The sequence below is a fragment of the Macadamia integrifolia genome, chromosome 9, assembly GCF_013358625.1.
Source record: "Macadamia integrifolia cultivar HAES 741 chromosome 9, SCU_Mint_v3, whole genome shotgun sequence".
Classification (NCBI taxonomy): domain Eukaryota; kingdom Viridiplantae; phylum Streptophyta; class Magnoliopsida; order Proteales; family Proteaceae; genus Macadamia; species Macadamia integrifolia.
The window spans coordinates 35437222-35450909 of NC_056565.1; the positions used below are offsets into that span (position 1 = coordinate 35437222).

The 13688-nt window shown below is 36.3% G+C and overlaps 1 protein-coding gene across 1 annotated transcript in view; it reads right to left on the minus strand.

The window, feature by feature from the left end:
- The window catches only part of LOC122089157, an 83716-nt gene extending 75635 nt beyond the window's left edge, over nt 1-8081 (minus strand). Inside the window, exons 1-2 of the mRNA XM_042658662.1 lie at nt 7930-8081; nt 7775-7842 (exon numbers count right to left, since the gene is read on the minus strand). The gene's annotated coding sequence lies outside the window, so the exon portion shown is untranslated. The remainder of the gene's footprint in view (nt 1-7774; nt 7843-7929) is intronic.
- Nucleotides 8082-13688: the final 5607 nt, after the last annotated feature.

Consider the following 13688-nt stretch of genomic DNA (forward strand, 5'->3'; position numbering starts at 1 on the left):
GTAAAGGTTTTCTTCCCTACCTACTGTACTGAAAGGGAGAACTAGTGGAATACCTTACAAGAGGATTCTTGTAGGGAGTGGACTAGACTNTTGCACCACACCGGAGGTAATTCTCTTTTATTCCACTTCTCCATTTTCTATTTTACATTAAGTCTAGACTGTACTTAGACTTGTGTAAGGACCCTCTCATCCTTAAGAGATTGTAAGGATCCTCTTATCCTTAAAAGAGTGTAAGGTGCCTCTCTACCTTAAAGGAGATTGTAAGGTGCATCTCTACCTGCAAAGGAGATTGTAAAGGTGTCTCTCTGCCTGGAAAGGGGATTTGTAAGGATACTCTTATCCGTGAAAAAGATTGTAAAGGTTTTCTTCCCTACCTAGCTGTACTGAAAGGGAGAACTAGTGGAATGCCTTACAAGAGGATTCTTGTAGGGAGTGGACTAGACTCAGATTGAGTCGAACCACTATAAATCTTGTGTTGTGTGATTGTGCCTATTTTATTTATTCCGCATCGCTTTTAACTTGCAACCACACTTGGGATCTTTTTGTCGAAAAGAGTTAATTTCCACTAGTATAACCTATTCACCCCCCCTCTAGGTTATTTCAATTGGTATTAGAGCGGGAGCTCAATATATAAGACTAAGTTGTCTTAAAGTGAGTCAAAGATCATGATTACATTTAATCGACCACCTGAAGGAATGGATGCATCTAGGCCTCCATACTTTAATGGAGAAAACTTCTCCTTCTGGAAATGTAGATTTAAGAATTTTATTTGTGGATATAATTTTCTTGTTTGGAGAACTATAGAAAGAGGACCATATGTCATCACCAAAATTGTAAATGGAAAGACAGTGCCAAAGGATGAATCAGAATTGACAGCCGATGATCTAGTACTTCTTCAATACAATTTTATGGCTCTCACCTACCTCCAATGTGCTTTAAATGAGGAAGAATTCAACAGAGTAAGTATGTGTGAAAACGCCAAAGAAATTTGGGACACACTTGTAGTAACACATGAAGGTACTACAGAGGTAAGAGAAAGAAAAGTAGACATGCTTATACAAGAATATGAATTATTTCAAATGCATGAATATGAAAATATTTCTGACATGTTTACTAGATTTACTAATATTGTAAATTCCTTGAAAGGACTTGGTAAGACTTACAGTAACTCTGAGATGGCCAGGAAAATTCTTAGGTCACTACCTACCAAGTGGAAACCAAAGACAACTGCTATCAATGAAGCCTGAGACTTGAACGAGATAAGTCTATATGAATTAATGGGCTCACTTCTTACCCATGAAAAGGATCTCTATGAAGAATTCAAGAAAGCACATTCCAAATTCATTGCTTTCAAAGCATCCAAAGAATTGGATGAAGAAAGTGAAGAGGAGAATGATAAGGAAGTCTAATCGGATGAAAATGAAAGTGACTCCGATGAAGTCACAAACCTTGCCTTAATGGCTCATGGAGACAAAGAACAAGAGGTAAGTTCTCAATCTCATTATTTAGATACTTCAAATAATGAATCTAATGATAATGATCTTCAACAAGCTTTTGAAGCTTTATATGAAGAAAGCTTGAAACTTGAGACTGAAAAGTCGAATTTGGAAAAGAAGGTTCTTTCCCTCAAAAAGAGGATAGAATCCTTGACATCTAAAATGTATGAACTTGAGGAGAATAACTCAAAGTTAACTACCATATTTCATACATTTACTAGAGGTCAAAAGACTTTGGATACATAATTAGAATCCTAATGCAAAATTCCTCAAGACAAAGAAGGACTTGGTTATGATGGTGGAACTTCACCTCAAGGGAAAGAAAAAGAAAATGTAGTTTCTTTAAAGAAAAGAAATCTCCATTATGACCAAAGGCAAGTTCCAAAAAGGAATAACATCCATTATGCGTATTATTACACTCCCTCCAAGAGGCATGATAGACCTCAAAGGAATTTCAAATCTCAAAGGGATTTTAGACCACATACTCCCTATTGGCCACAAACACATCAAAGGTCTTATCCACTTTATAGACCATATAAGACTCAAAGAGATTTTAAATCTTATATGCCACCTGCACATTATGAAATATATGATTCACAAAGGGCATACACACTATTTAGACCTCACACACCCAAAAGGGTTTGGAAACCAAAGGGATATTTTGATTGTAACATGGATGGACCCATGAGATTATGGGGACCAATATATGCTTGATTCTATTGGTTTAAAAAGCCAAAGTAAAAGATGGATGATGCATTGATAGTTGTTTTGATATCATTAGAGAAGGGATGAAATATCCTACTCCAAAAGGTTCTCTGATAGATATATTTGTTGGAAGATTTAAAACAGTAGAATGTTTGTCAAAATTGACAATGATTGGCATCATCAACCATCTTAGAATTTTTAATGATCTATCTTGCTTGAATGTATGTTAGCTTTATTGATATCTATTGCATATTTTTAGGGGGAGCTTCACCTTAATACTCGTTTTTTGAATGCATGATGCATATGCTTAGGGGGAGCATGTTTTAGTCTTGACTACATGCTTATTATTATTATTTTTTTTAGCATACCCTTAGAGGGAGCTATTTTGCCCACACTCTTTGTCAAGGTTTAAAAGGGGGGAAGATAATATAGAGATTTTTAACCCACTTTTTGCTGTTGACAAAGGGGGAGAAATTGTGAAATGATTCTCCAACTTATTGATAATTGATTATTTATTTTATTTGAGAATCATCTATTTGTCATCATCAAAAAGGGGGAGATTGTTAGGGATATGCCCACACTCTTATAGTTGGTTTTGATGATAACAAACATATGAAGGTATGTCAAAATTTTCCTTTAAGTATTGTTTTGTAGAGACTTCATATCAAAGATCGAATTTGGTGAATGAAACGAAGAAATGAAGATTGAAGTCATCAAATGAAGAGTATCAACAAGTTGGCATCAATGCTTGAAGAATATATCATAAGAATGTAAGCTTCAAGATGTCAAGACATGAAGCTTAAAGACATGGAATTGCAAACAAGAAGAAAAGAAGATAAAGTGCCAAAGAGTGGAAGGTTCAAGTGAAGAAGAAGACCACTAGGATAGATTGGTCATTTTTAATGTAATTTGTAACCTACACATATATATATATGCACTCACCACATGCATGTGCATTGCATCACACTAGAATGACCATAGAGCATACCTTGACCAAGTATGGAAAGTCTCTCTAAGTGGTGAGGAACATATTAGGAAAAATATGTTCTAGTGAAATTCTGTGAAAACCACATTAACCTGACTTAAGGGTATTTTGGATAATCTTAGAATTAGTATCAGGAGATGAAACCTTCATAGAAGTTGTAGGAAATTGAGTTTTGATTCCAACGCAACTGATCTCAAGTCAATCCAAGGTCGGACCAAAAATTTATGGTCAAAACACTGACGACTGGTCAGTATGACAACATTCTGTCAAAACAGAGTATGTCATATTGGCGGTCGATCGGCTGGAAGCCCCGGTCGACCGGAGCTGTCTGAGACCATAGCCGGTCGACCGTTAAAAAGTCTCGGTCGATCGGTGACTGCCTGAAAGTGCCCCAACGGCTATATTTTACCTCAACGGCTCTTGGCGGTCGGTCGGCTACCAATGGCGGTCGACCGATGGACCCAGAATATGACCGTTTGAGTGAGATTTACTACCTAAAATGCTCTCCTAAGCTCATCTATAAATACCTCTAATGCTACTCATTAATTAACAATTAATCTCAACTTCAGATAAGCATTATTTGAGCATTAGAAGTGAGAATTGGTCTACACCATTTCTTGAGTTTAAGTTCTTTATTTTACATTCAAGAGGAACTCAAGACCATCTACAAGTCTTCATCTACATCTTGGCATTTACATTACAAACATCAAGAAGATTTCAAAAGGTGCATTCATTGTATCATCATTGCATATTTCATTTGCACCACACCGGAGGTAATTCTCTTTTATTCCACTTCTCCATTTTCTATTTTACATTAAGTCTAGACTGTACTTAGTCTTGTGTAAGGACCCTCTCATCCTTAAGAGATTGTAAGGATCCTCTTATCCTTAAAAGAGTGTAAGGTGCCTCTCTACCTTAAAGGAGATTGTAAGGTGCATCTCTACCTGCAAAGGAGATTGTAAAGGTGTCTCTCTGCCTGGAAAGGGGATTTGTAAGGATACTCTTATCCGTGAAAAAGATTGTAAAGGTTTTCTTCCCTACCTACTGTACTGAAAGGGAGAACTAGTGGAATACCTTACAAGAGGATTCTTGTAGGGAGTGGACTAGACTCAGATTGAGTCGAACCACTATAAATCTTGTGTTGTGTGATTGTGCCTATTTTATTTATTCCGCATCGCTTTTAACTTGCAACCACACTTGGGATCTTTTTGTCGAAAAGAGTTAATTTCCACTAGTATAACCTATTCACCCCCCCTCTAGGTTATTTCACCCTCCACTGCCTTGGTTTGCCTTAGCACCGTGACAACTATGCCCCTAACTATGAGTCCATACAACTGGTGGTTCGGCTTGGAAGGGTAAGTATATTGTGGTTATGGTGGATAGATGGCTTTGGTGGCAAGGTGGGTTGAGGTGGAGATATGGACAAAGGTGGATACTCAATAAAATCCATGACAATGCATCTTTTTAGGGTTCAGTGGTTGAGTTTCCGATCCCGACTGTCAACTATATGGAATACATCCTTGCCTTTGCTCCTTAGAGTGTTATCATCTTCAGACGTCATCAACCATACTTGCAGTATCTTTACCATAATAATAGGACACTTTGGATAGGCTAAAGGCTAAACAATGTGTTTCGGAATTGCTAGTATCCTCCTCCTCTACAGCCTCGTCCACATCTCCACTGTCATGATTATAAGGATCCATTAATGGCTCCTCATAATCAAATTTTGGTTCTGTTAGAATAAACATCAATAAAGATGAAGAAAAACGAACAAATTACAAAAAGACGACATAGAGATTTAAAGTGATTCACAAACCAATGTGATGTGATATATCCATGGGTGAAGCTGAAGAGATTACTGTATGAAGGAAGAAGGATTACAATGGACATCTCTCAAGAAAACGCGAACTCGCAACATGAAATCTCCCATGTAAACCCTAATTTGAAAATCTCAAAATCTCACTTAATTTTACAACAAGATATTATAACATATATATGGTCCTCTAAGTCAGGCCTATCCATCAGGTCGTACAAGTCACCACCAAAATATATCGGAGCAGGTCAATCTTTGAACCGGGTCAAGAATTCAAGACACATAACATGCTCCTCCTCTATCGATATGGTATTAGAGCCTCGGGTTTCGACTGGAACAAACCCAACCTCCCATATCATCTTCTTCTCCCAACCCCGGATCTGGTCTTCCCTCCCTCAACAACTTCATCAACATTGAACTAACGGATTCAAATTATTAACTATGGTGCTTCCAATTCATTCCACGGATTCAAATTATTAACTGTGGTGCTTCCAATTCAATTTTGAAGAGTTATGATCTCCATGGTCATGTCATTGGCTCCTCTTCCTGGCCCTCGGAGATCATTCCCACAAGTAGCACAAATACATGGTGACCTCTCTGAATCCTAATTATCTTACTTGGCAACGCTGGCATCAGCACCTTGTGAGCTGGTTGATCTCCTCACTTTTTGAATTTGTTCATGCATAGATTATTGACTGCACAACATCTCAAGACATATGGAGTACTCTGGAACACCATTATTCAACCTCCTCCACTACTTGCATTATGCAACTTCAATTGCAGCTTCAAAATACTAAATGAGGCAACTCATCTATTCATGACTATCTTCTTAAAATCAAAAGAACTATTGATTTATTGGTTGTTGAGGGTAAGCCATTGAGTAATGAATATCTCTGTCTCTATGTTCTTAATGGCCTCAGTCCAGATTACGCCACTTTTGTGACATCCATTTCCACTCGTAGTGAACCACTGACACAAGAAATTTGTCTTAAGGATGATTTACTGTCCAAGACTTTTCTCCAACCATTGCAAACTATGCTCGGACCCCAATCAATGATAGTTTTGGGGGCCGTTATAGTCGTGGTTATCTCTCTCCCTATGGCCACTCTAATGGTCATGGTCGCCCCTACTATGGTTGTTATGGGTCTGCTCGGGCTCCTCAACACTCATCTAAAGGCATGCAATCTCATGGCCCTACTTTATCTACAGCTGCCACCACTCACTGTCAGATCTGCATTTGTGAGGGTCATCGTGTGCTTGACTACCGCCAATGATTCAACCATGCCTACCAACATAGCTATGTTATTCTACCATCTATGCATTGGTCTACATACAAGCAGTATTCTCCATCTAATAATGTCTGGCAGACTCTTGTGCAACGAATCACTTAACTATTGATCTTGAGAACCTAACTCTATCTCAGAATTATTTGGGAACTGATTAGGTTCAAATTGTAAATGGCACAAGTTTAGCAATTCACAACACTGGCAATGCCTCTAACTCTGCTACTAGTAAATCATTAAAATTACATGATGTCCTTCATCTCCCTGATATTACTCGTAACTTGTTATCCGTTTCTCAACTTACACATGATAACAATGTTCTATTCGAATTCCATCCTGATTATTTTTATCCAAAGGACCGCCAAATGGGGAGATGCCTTCTGCAGGGAAGAACTAAGGACAGCCTCAACAAATTAATTCTTAATAAGCATTTTGGTAGTTTCAATAATGGTTCTCTGCACGCTTACATAGGGGAACGTATCTCTCTGCATCTGTGGCACAATCGTCTAGGCCATCCCCCACTTCCGATGGTGCTCCAAGTTCTACCTTCCTTTGCACTTCCTGTCACCAATAAGAAAGACATCTTGTTTGTAGTGCATATCAACAGGCTAAAAGCCATAAGCTGCCACTTTATTCCTTCGGTATTAAGTCAACTACACCACTTGATTTAACTTTTTCGGATGTTTAGGGGCCTTCACCTATTTATTCCACAGATGGTTATTGCTTTTATGTTGTGTTTATTGATGATTTTGTTAAGTTCATAACTTCATATGGTAATATCTAATTACAAACAAGTTTAAAGTTTTTTCCACTTTACAGAGATTCATAATGCTAATACAGAATATTAGGGGTATAACAGGACGGGTTTCTTAAAACCCTAACCCTACCCTAGGTCCTCAAAATTCAACCCAGACACAACCTTCTCGGGTTCATGTTTAGGCCCTACCCTGTCGGATTCATATCATCCTAACCCGGCCCTAATCGATCCTATCAAGGTCAGGTTAATCCGGATTGGGTTGACCCCGGCTTCTGTAATGGTTGGATTAATTGACCTGTTTTTTTCCATTCATATTCCATAGATTAATAAATTATAGATATTTCAGAAAAAATGAAATACCAGTAGATCAACTAATCACTACACAATTCAGAACCACCGAAAAACCACCATTAATGAAACAATAATTTAGAATGATTAAAAATCTTAGCTAAATCATTCTCTAGAAACTATCAAATGAAAAATCAATCCAAAATGATTAAAAAATGAAAAAATGCCATGAATGAAACTTCACATTTAGAAGTTAGAACCCACTAGATGTTCATAGTATCTCACCCAACAAGAATCCCGACTTCGACCACCAGACTCCCGATCGATCCCCAGTAAACCACATAATTAACATGGAGGCTGTAACCGTTACAGTACAGATTCACCAGCAACACTTCAAATAAACTGTTCAGACAGGCGATTAGTAAGAGGGAGGGATCAGAGATGTACCTTTTGGTCCTTTTCTTTGTCGCACCTCCGTTTAAATTGAAGAGTCTACCGTCATCCTCCGGCCGTCGCTGTATAGCTCACGATGACATGATCAACAAAGAGAAGCATGCAGAGAAAAAATTTAGATTGGAACTAACAAGGCATTCAGAGTCTACCTCGCTGCTGTCTTTTATTCTTGTTCCTCTTAGAGTTTTTCTTGGTTTTTTGGAAAGACCAAAGAGTATACAAAGCCGATCGGTCGAGCTTGGTTTTCAATTTTCAGATTTTGTATCAATTAGAGCTGAGTTTTCATGGTCGTTGGATTTCATTTCGTAAGTACAGTCATTGGATTTAGATGGGACTTAAGAGCTAAGTTAGTCAGGCAGGGTTGGGCCGAGGCTATGTCTCAATTTGAGCCCGACCCAACCCTGACTTAGGGGTTAGTGTTTTTCAGCCTTAACCCACTCTCAGGGTTAGAAAACTTAGCCCAAGGGTGGATTCGAGTTGTCATGGACAAAGTTACACCCCTAGAGAATATTTTTTAGCAATTTTAAGCACTTCCACAATTACTCCGGGGGGAGTATCACAATGTATCTCACTATCTTGAACAGTCACTCTCCCAAAACAACATGTCCTTATACCCATAAACAAAATGGGTCGAATGAACACCAACATCGGCACATTGTTGAGACTGGTCTAGCACTACTTGCCCATGCCACTCTCCCAAAACAACATTGGCAACATGCTTTTGATACAACTATATTTCATCAATAGATTACTCGCCCCAGTACTACAAAATGTCTCTTCAATATAGAAGTCATACGGTCGTCATCCTGCCTATGATCACTTGCATTTTTTTGGTAAGTGCCTGCTACGTTCTTTTATGGTCATTCAATAAGCATAACCTAAATTATTGATTTGATATTCATATATTTCGGGGATACAGCTCTAGACACAAGTGCTATAAAATGTCTTGACAACAAAACCAACCAAAGTATCATATCATGCCATGTGGTCTTTGATAAGACCTGCTTCCTTTCATGGCCACCACCCATGACACTATAATCAAGTCTTCTCCTTCCCTACCTAGCGAAAGGAAATCAGAAGGAGTATATGCAGTCAAAATACCACCAAAATCGGGAAGTAAAAACATCATGAAACTTTGGAAGCACATAATATCTGCAATGGTGTAAGATGGATGGCAAGAACTGAAGATAAGCAAGTGTTTTCTAGGTGTTTCTCTTGCCTTATAAGAAATCTTCCTTCACCAATACATACACATAGCGAGAGAGAGAGAGAGAGAGATCTACATTTTGGAACTACAAACAATTCAAAAAAAAAAGCAAAAACAGATAAATGGAGGTGGTGGTTGGCAGAAGCACTCCAACTGTGTCTAGCCACTTCTCTTTCTCTTTTCTTAGTAATTTTGTGCACAGATGGATTATGCAAAGTGAGTCTTAGAGAGAGAGAGAGAGAGTTAGGGGTTATAGCCGATGAATATGTGGGAGAAATATATGACTAAGAGAGTGGGGAAGGCAAATGTCATTGGGCATATGGTCTCTTTAGGAGGTGATGGTTCAATCCTGAAAGAATGATATGAATGATGAATCCCACGAATAGTGGATATATTCGTGAAAGAAAGAGAAATTAATATGTGCAATTGTTTATGTGTGGATCCCATACTCTCATCCTCGAAACAATAAGAACTTGAGTGATTCTAGGGGCAATTCTGTATAATGGAAAAGTATACCAAAAAGATGGAGCACATACTTTTAAAAGTAGTATGATATGATATAATATATATCTCGAAGCGGTAATAAAAAATATTATTATATACATTTTGTTCCATTGATAATATATGACAGTTTTATTAAATTGCTATGAATGATTAACAAATAGCTACAGTAAATTTTTAGCTCGCTATGAAAAATTAGTCATAAATAGTGCTAGAATTTCGCACTCTGAAATATAATATTCATTAACTATTCAATGTTGTATACTTTATTCTGCTTTCAATTTTTAACAATTTGCAACAATAATAAAAACCACAACTTAAACTTATAAAATAGCAATGGTAATAGTTTACCGTCATTGATTATTAATATATAAAAGTAGTACAATATTACTATTGCTATATAAGGTGTGTTAGTCTTTATAGTATCAACAAAAAATACCTCCACTATAGGCATTAACTTTGTGTCAATGAAGTCCCCTTTTTTTGTAATGAATTTAATATAAGTGGAATTTTTCTTTTTCTTTCACACTATAGGATCGCTTTGATGTATAATAGAAATAGGAGAGCTTAAATCAAAAGTATAAAGTAATAATAAGTTAAACAAGATTTCAACACTTTTCTCACTGGGATTTATGCTATCATGAATCTGAAAGCTAAAATCATTTTTATTTGAAATGTTTATAAATGGAGCAGTGTGGTCTAAATTAAATTATTTTAATTGCGATGACTGAATTTCAGATTATTCAGGAATTATTTTCGTCAAGCTGGTATTGCAATTTGAGTACTTTTACTTTGTTAACATGAATAATCTTACATTCTTTTTAAAAATAATGTCAAAATCATTATTTGATTCTCTTCTTTCTTTCTCATAAAAGAATTTTTTTTCTACGAAAGATTGCTAAAATGCATATAGCAATGTTCATAGTCGAAGTGCATACTGAGACAGATCTAAACTACAGATTATCATGGTAAATGGAAAACAACAAGAATTTTCTTATGTCCTAGTTGAGATATAAAGAAACATTTTCCTAATAATATATATTTGGGTTTATGTAAATTCATCAACTAAGAATGAATAATTTTTTTCAAAACCATACATTTTATGTATAAAAGTGTATTTTAACATTTGGATTTCCAAAACCCTTCCTTTCTTTCTTTTTCTCTTCCTCTCAATTGCCATCTGTAACTTATTTGCAAGTTCTAAAGTATGAAAAAATAAATTCCCTAAAAATTAAGGTTCTTTTAAATGAGAATCTTCATAAACTCAATGGTTCTATGTATTGTAGATTAAACATATATTATAACATTTTATTTTAAATCCGTATGAGTTACTCTAGCTAGTACCACTTGTTAGACTGTTTGGAGTTTCACAACAGATCCTAATCGGTTCTCATATAAAAAACTGGAACAAGAAGTTAAATCAAAACATAGAGGATTGATTTGTACATTGCACCTAGAATGTTGAAGATGATCGATGCAATTCTTTAAGGGTTTTTTCTCTTGGCTGTGGATCTTCTACAGCCTCTTAGACCCCCTTAAGTTCTCACTCTAGTGGTATAGTGGGAACAAGTGAATGATGGCTCTAGAGACTGAAAACCCAGTATTTATAATATTATTCTGCACCTAAATCTTAAACCAAAATATATTGCACTAGGATATCCCTAAACTTGAGAGTGGACCAAACCAGCTCATACAACTTGACTCTCACCCATTTAATCAATCTGAATAATTAGTTAAGCCCATAAATCAAACAATCTCCCAATTTGGCTACATTAATTATAAATATATTTTTTATATTAGTGCAGTCATAAAATTTCATTACATTAACCATTTTTCCTATGATTCAGTTGAAAAATCACTCTCATTGAACAACGACAGAAGATACACCTCAATATACAACATACAACTTTCTATCATCACAAACATAAGTAAATTTCTCAACACGAATCTATGTGGGATATTAACATGGAAATATTGACATTTCTTCAAATAACATTGTTACCATTCCATATAGGTTATTAACTATGATATTAACCTAACTGTGGCAAACCACTTTTAATCTGAGGTTAATATCTAACTGTGGTTTTCCGACTATAAACAGTGACAAAGCCTTTCAACTATAGCAAGTATTATCTTTTAAATTGCAGTAAAATTACCTATAACCATGGCAAGTACTGAATTTTAAACTGTGATAAAAAATTGTCCATAAGCCAAACTCAAATAAAATCATAAGGCAATTAACAAATGAAATAACCTTGCATAACATAAAAACTAAAACATAATCATAATCCATCAAACTGTGTCTCAAAACATACGGGCTAAACATACACAAATAGTAGAGCTCTCACTAACTAAGCATATCAAATGACTCAATATAAATGTCTAAACTTGGAGAAACCCTTACTACTTAAATAGCTTCAATTTACCTGATGTAGTTGGGAGATTCAAAGTACTGACGAGATATGTTACACCTGTTAGACGTAACCCGAAGATGTCAGGTGTTCCCATGTCAGTCTCTTTCAAGAGATTCATGAAGTTTAGTGGTAGATTGGGGTCTTTAATAACAAATTTTCGTGACTCTGGTGGTATCACGAATGGTGCCTATAACAATTGTAAATGTAACGCGCTAATTCTGTACTATCATCTTCGGACATCATCTATCATGTTAAAGCATTGCTAGAAACAAAAAGTCCGGTAAAATAATCTTTTGTTTGATATCCATAAAATTATTTTCATTCAGGTGATTTTAATAGCATTTGCGCACTTGAAAATAAGTTTGACTGGAGCATAACTTTGTCTTTACAACTCAGATTTAAGTAATCTTAAACTAGTTGGAAAGCTGGTTTTATGTTATAACTAATACAAAAAGTCTACTGTAAAAATAAAATCATTTGACTAGTCAAACTTATTATAGAACAAGAGTATTTCTCAAAATGTTGATTTTTTATAACTTACTATGACTTAATGTTAATTTTTTATGATTTAATATGGCTAACTGTTGATTTTTAATGACTTGATGTTGCTTAATCTTGATTTTTTATGATACAAGGTATATATAGCTTATTAAATAACGTTAGAAAATAGGGAAAATAAAAATAACACTTGGTCACTTTGTTCGCCTTAAGGCGGGGGCCTTCTCGCCTAAGCACTTAGACAACCCTCCACTGCCTTGGTTTGCCTTGGCACCGTGACAACTATGCCCCTAACTATGAGTCCATACAACTGGTGGTTAGCTTTGAAGGGTAAGTATATTGTGGTTATGGTGGATAGATAGCTTTGGTGGCAAGGTGGGTTGAGGTGGAGATATAGACAAAGGTGGATACTCAATAAAATCCATGACAATGCATCTTTTTAGGGTTCAGTGGTTGAGTTTCGATCCCGACTGTCAACTATATGGAATACATCCTTGCCTTTGCTCCTTAGAGTGTTATCATCTTCAGACGTCATCAACCATACTTGCAGTATCTTTACCACAATAATAGGACACTTTGGATAGGCTAAAGGCTAAACAATGTGTTTCGGAATTGCTAGTATCCTCCTCCTCTACAGCCTCGCCCACATCTCCACTGTCATGATTATAAGGATCCATTAATGGCTCCGCATAATCAAATTTTGGTTCTATTAGAATAAACATCAATAAAGATGAAGAAAAACGAACAAATTACAGAAAGACGACATAGAGATTTAAAGTGATTCACAAACCAATGTGATGTGATATATCCATGGGTGAAGCTGAAGAGATTACTGTATGAAGGAAGAAGGATTACAATGGACATCTCTCAAAAAAACGCGAACTCGTAACATGAAATCTCCCATGTAAACCCTAATTTGAAAATCTCAAAATCTCACTTAATTGTACAACAAGATATTATAACATATATATGCTCCTCTAAGTCAGGCCTATCCATCAGGTCGTACAAGTCACCACCAAAATATATCGGAGCAGGTCAATCTTTGAACCGGGTCAAGAATTCAAGACACATAACATGCTCCTCCTCTATCGATATGGTATTAGAGCCTCGGGTTTCGACTGGAACAAACCGAACCTCCCATATCATCTTCTTCTCCCAACCCCGGATCTGGTCTTCCCTCCCTCGACAACTTCATCAACATTGAACTAACGGATTCAAATTAACTATGGTGCTTCCAATTCATTCCACTTTTGAAGAGTTATGATCTCTATGGTCATGTCATTGGCTC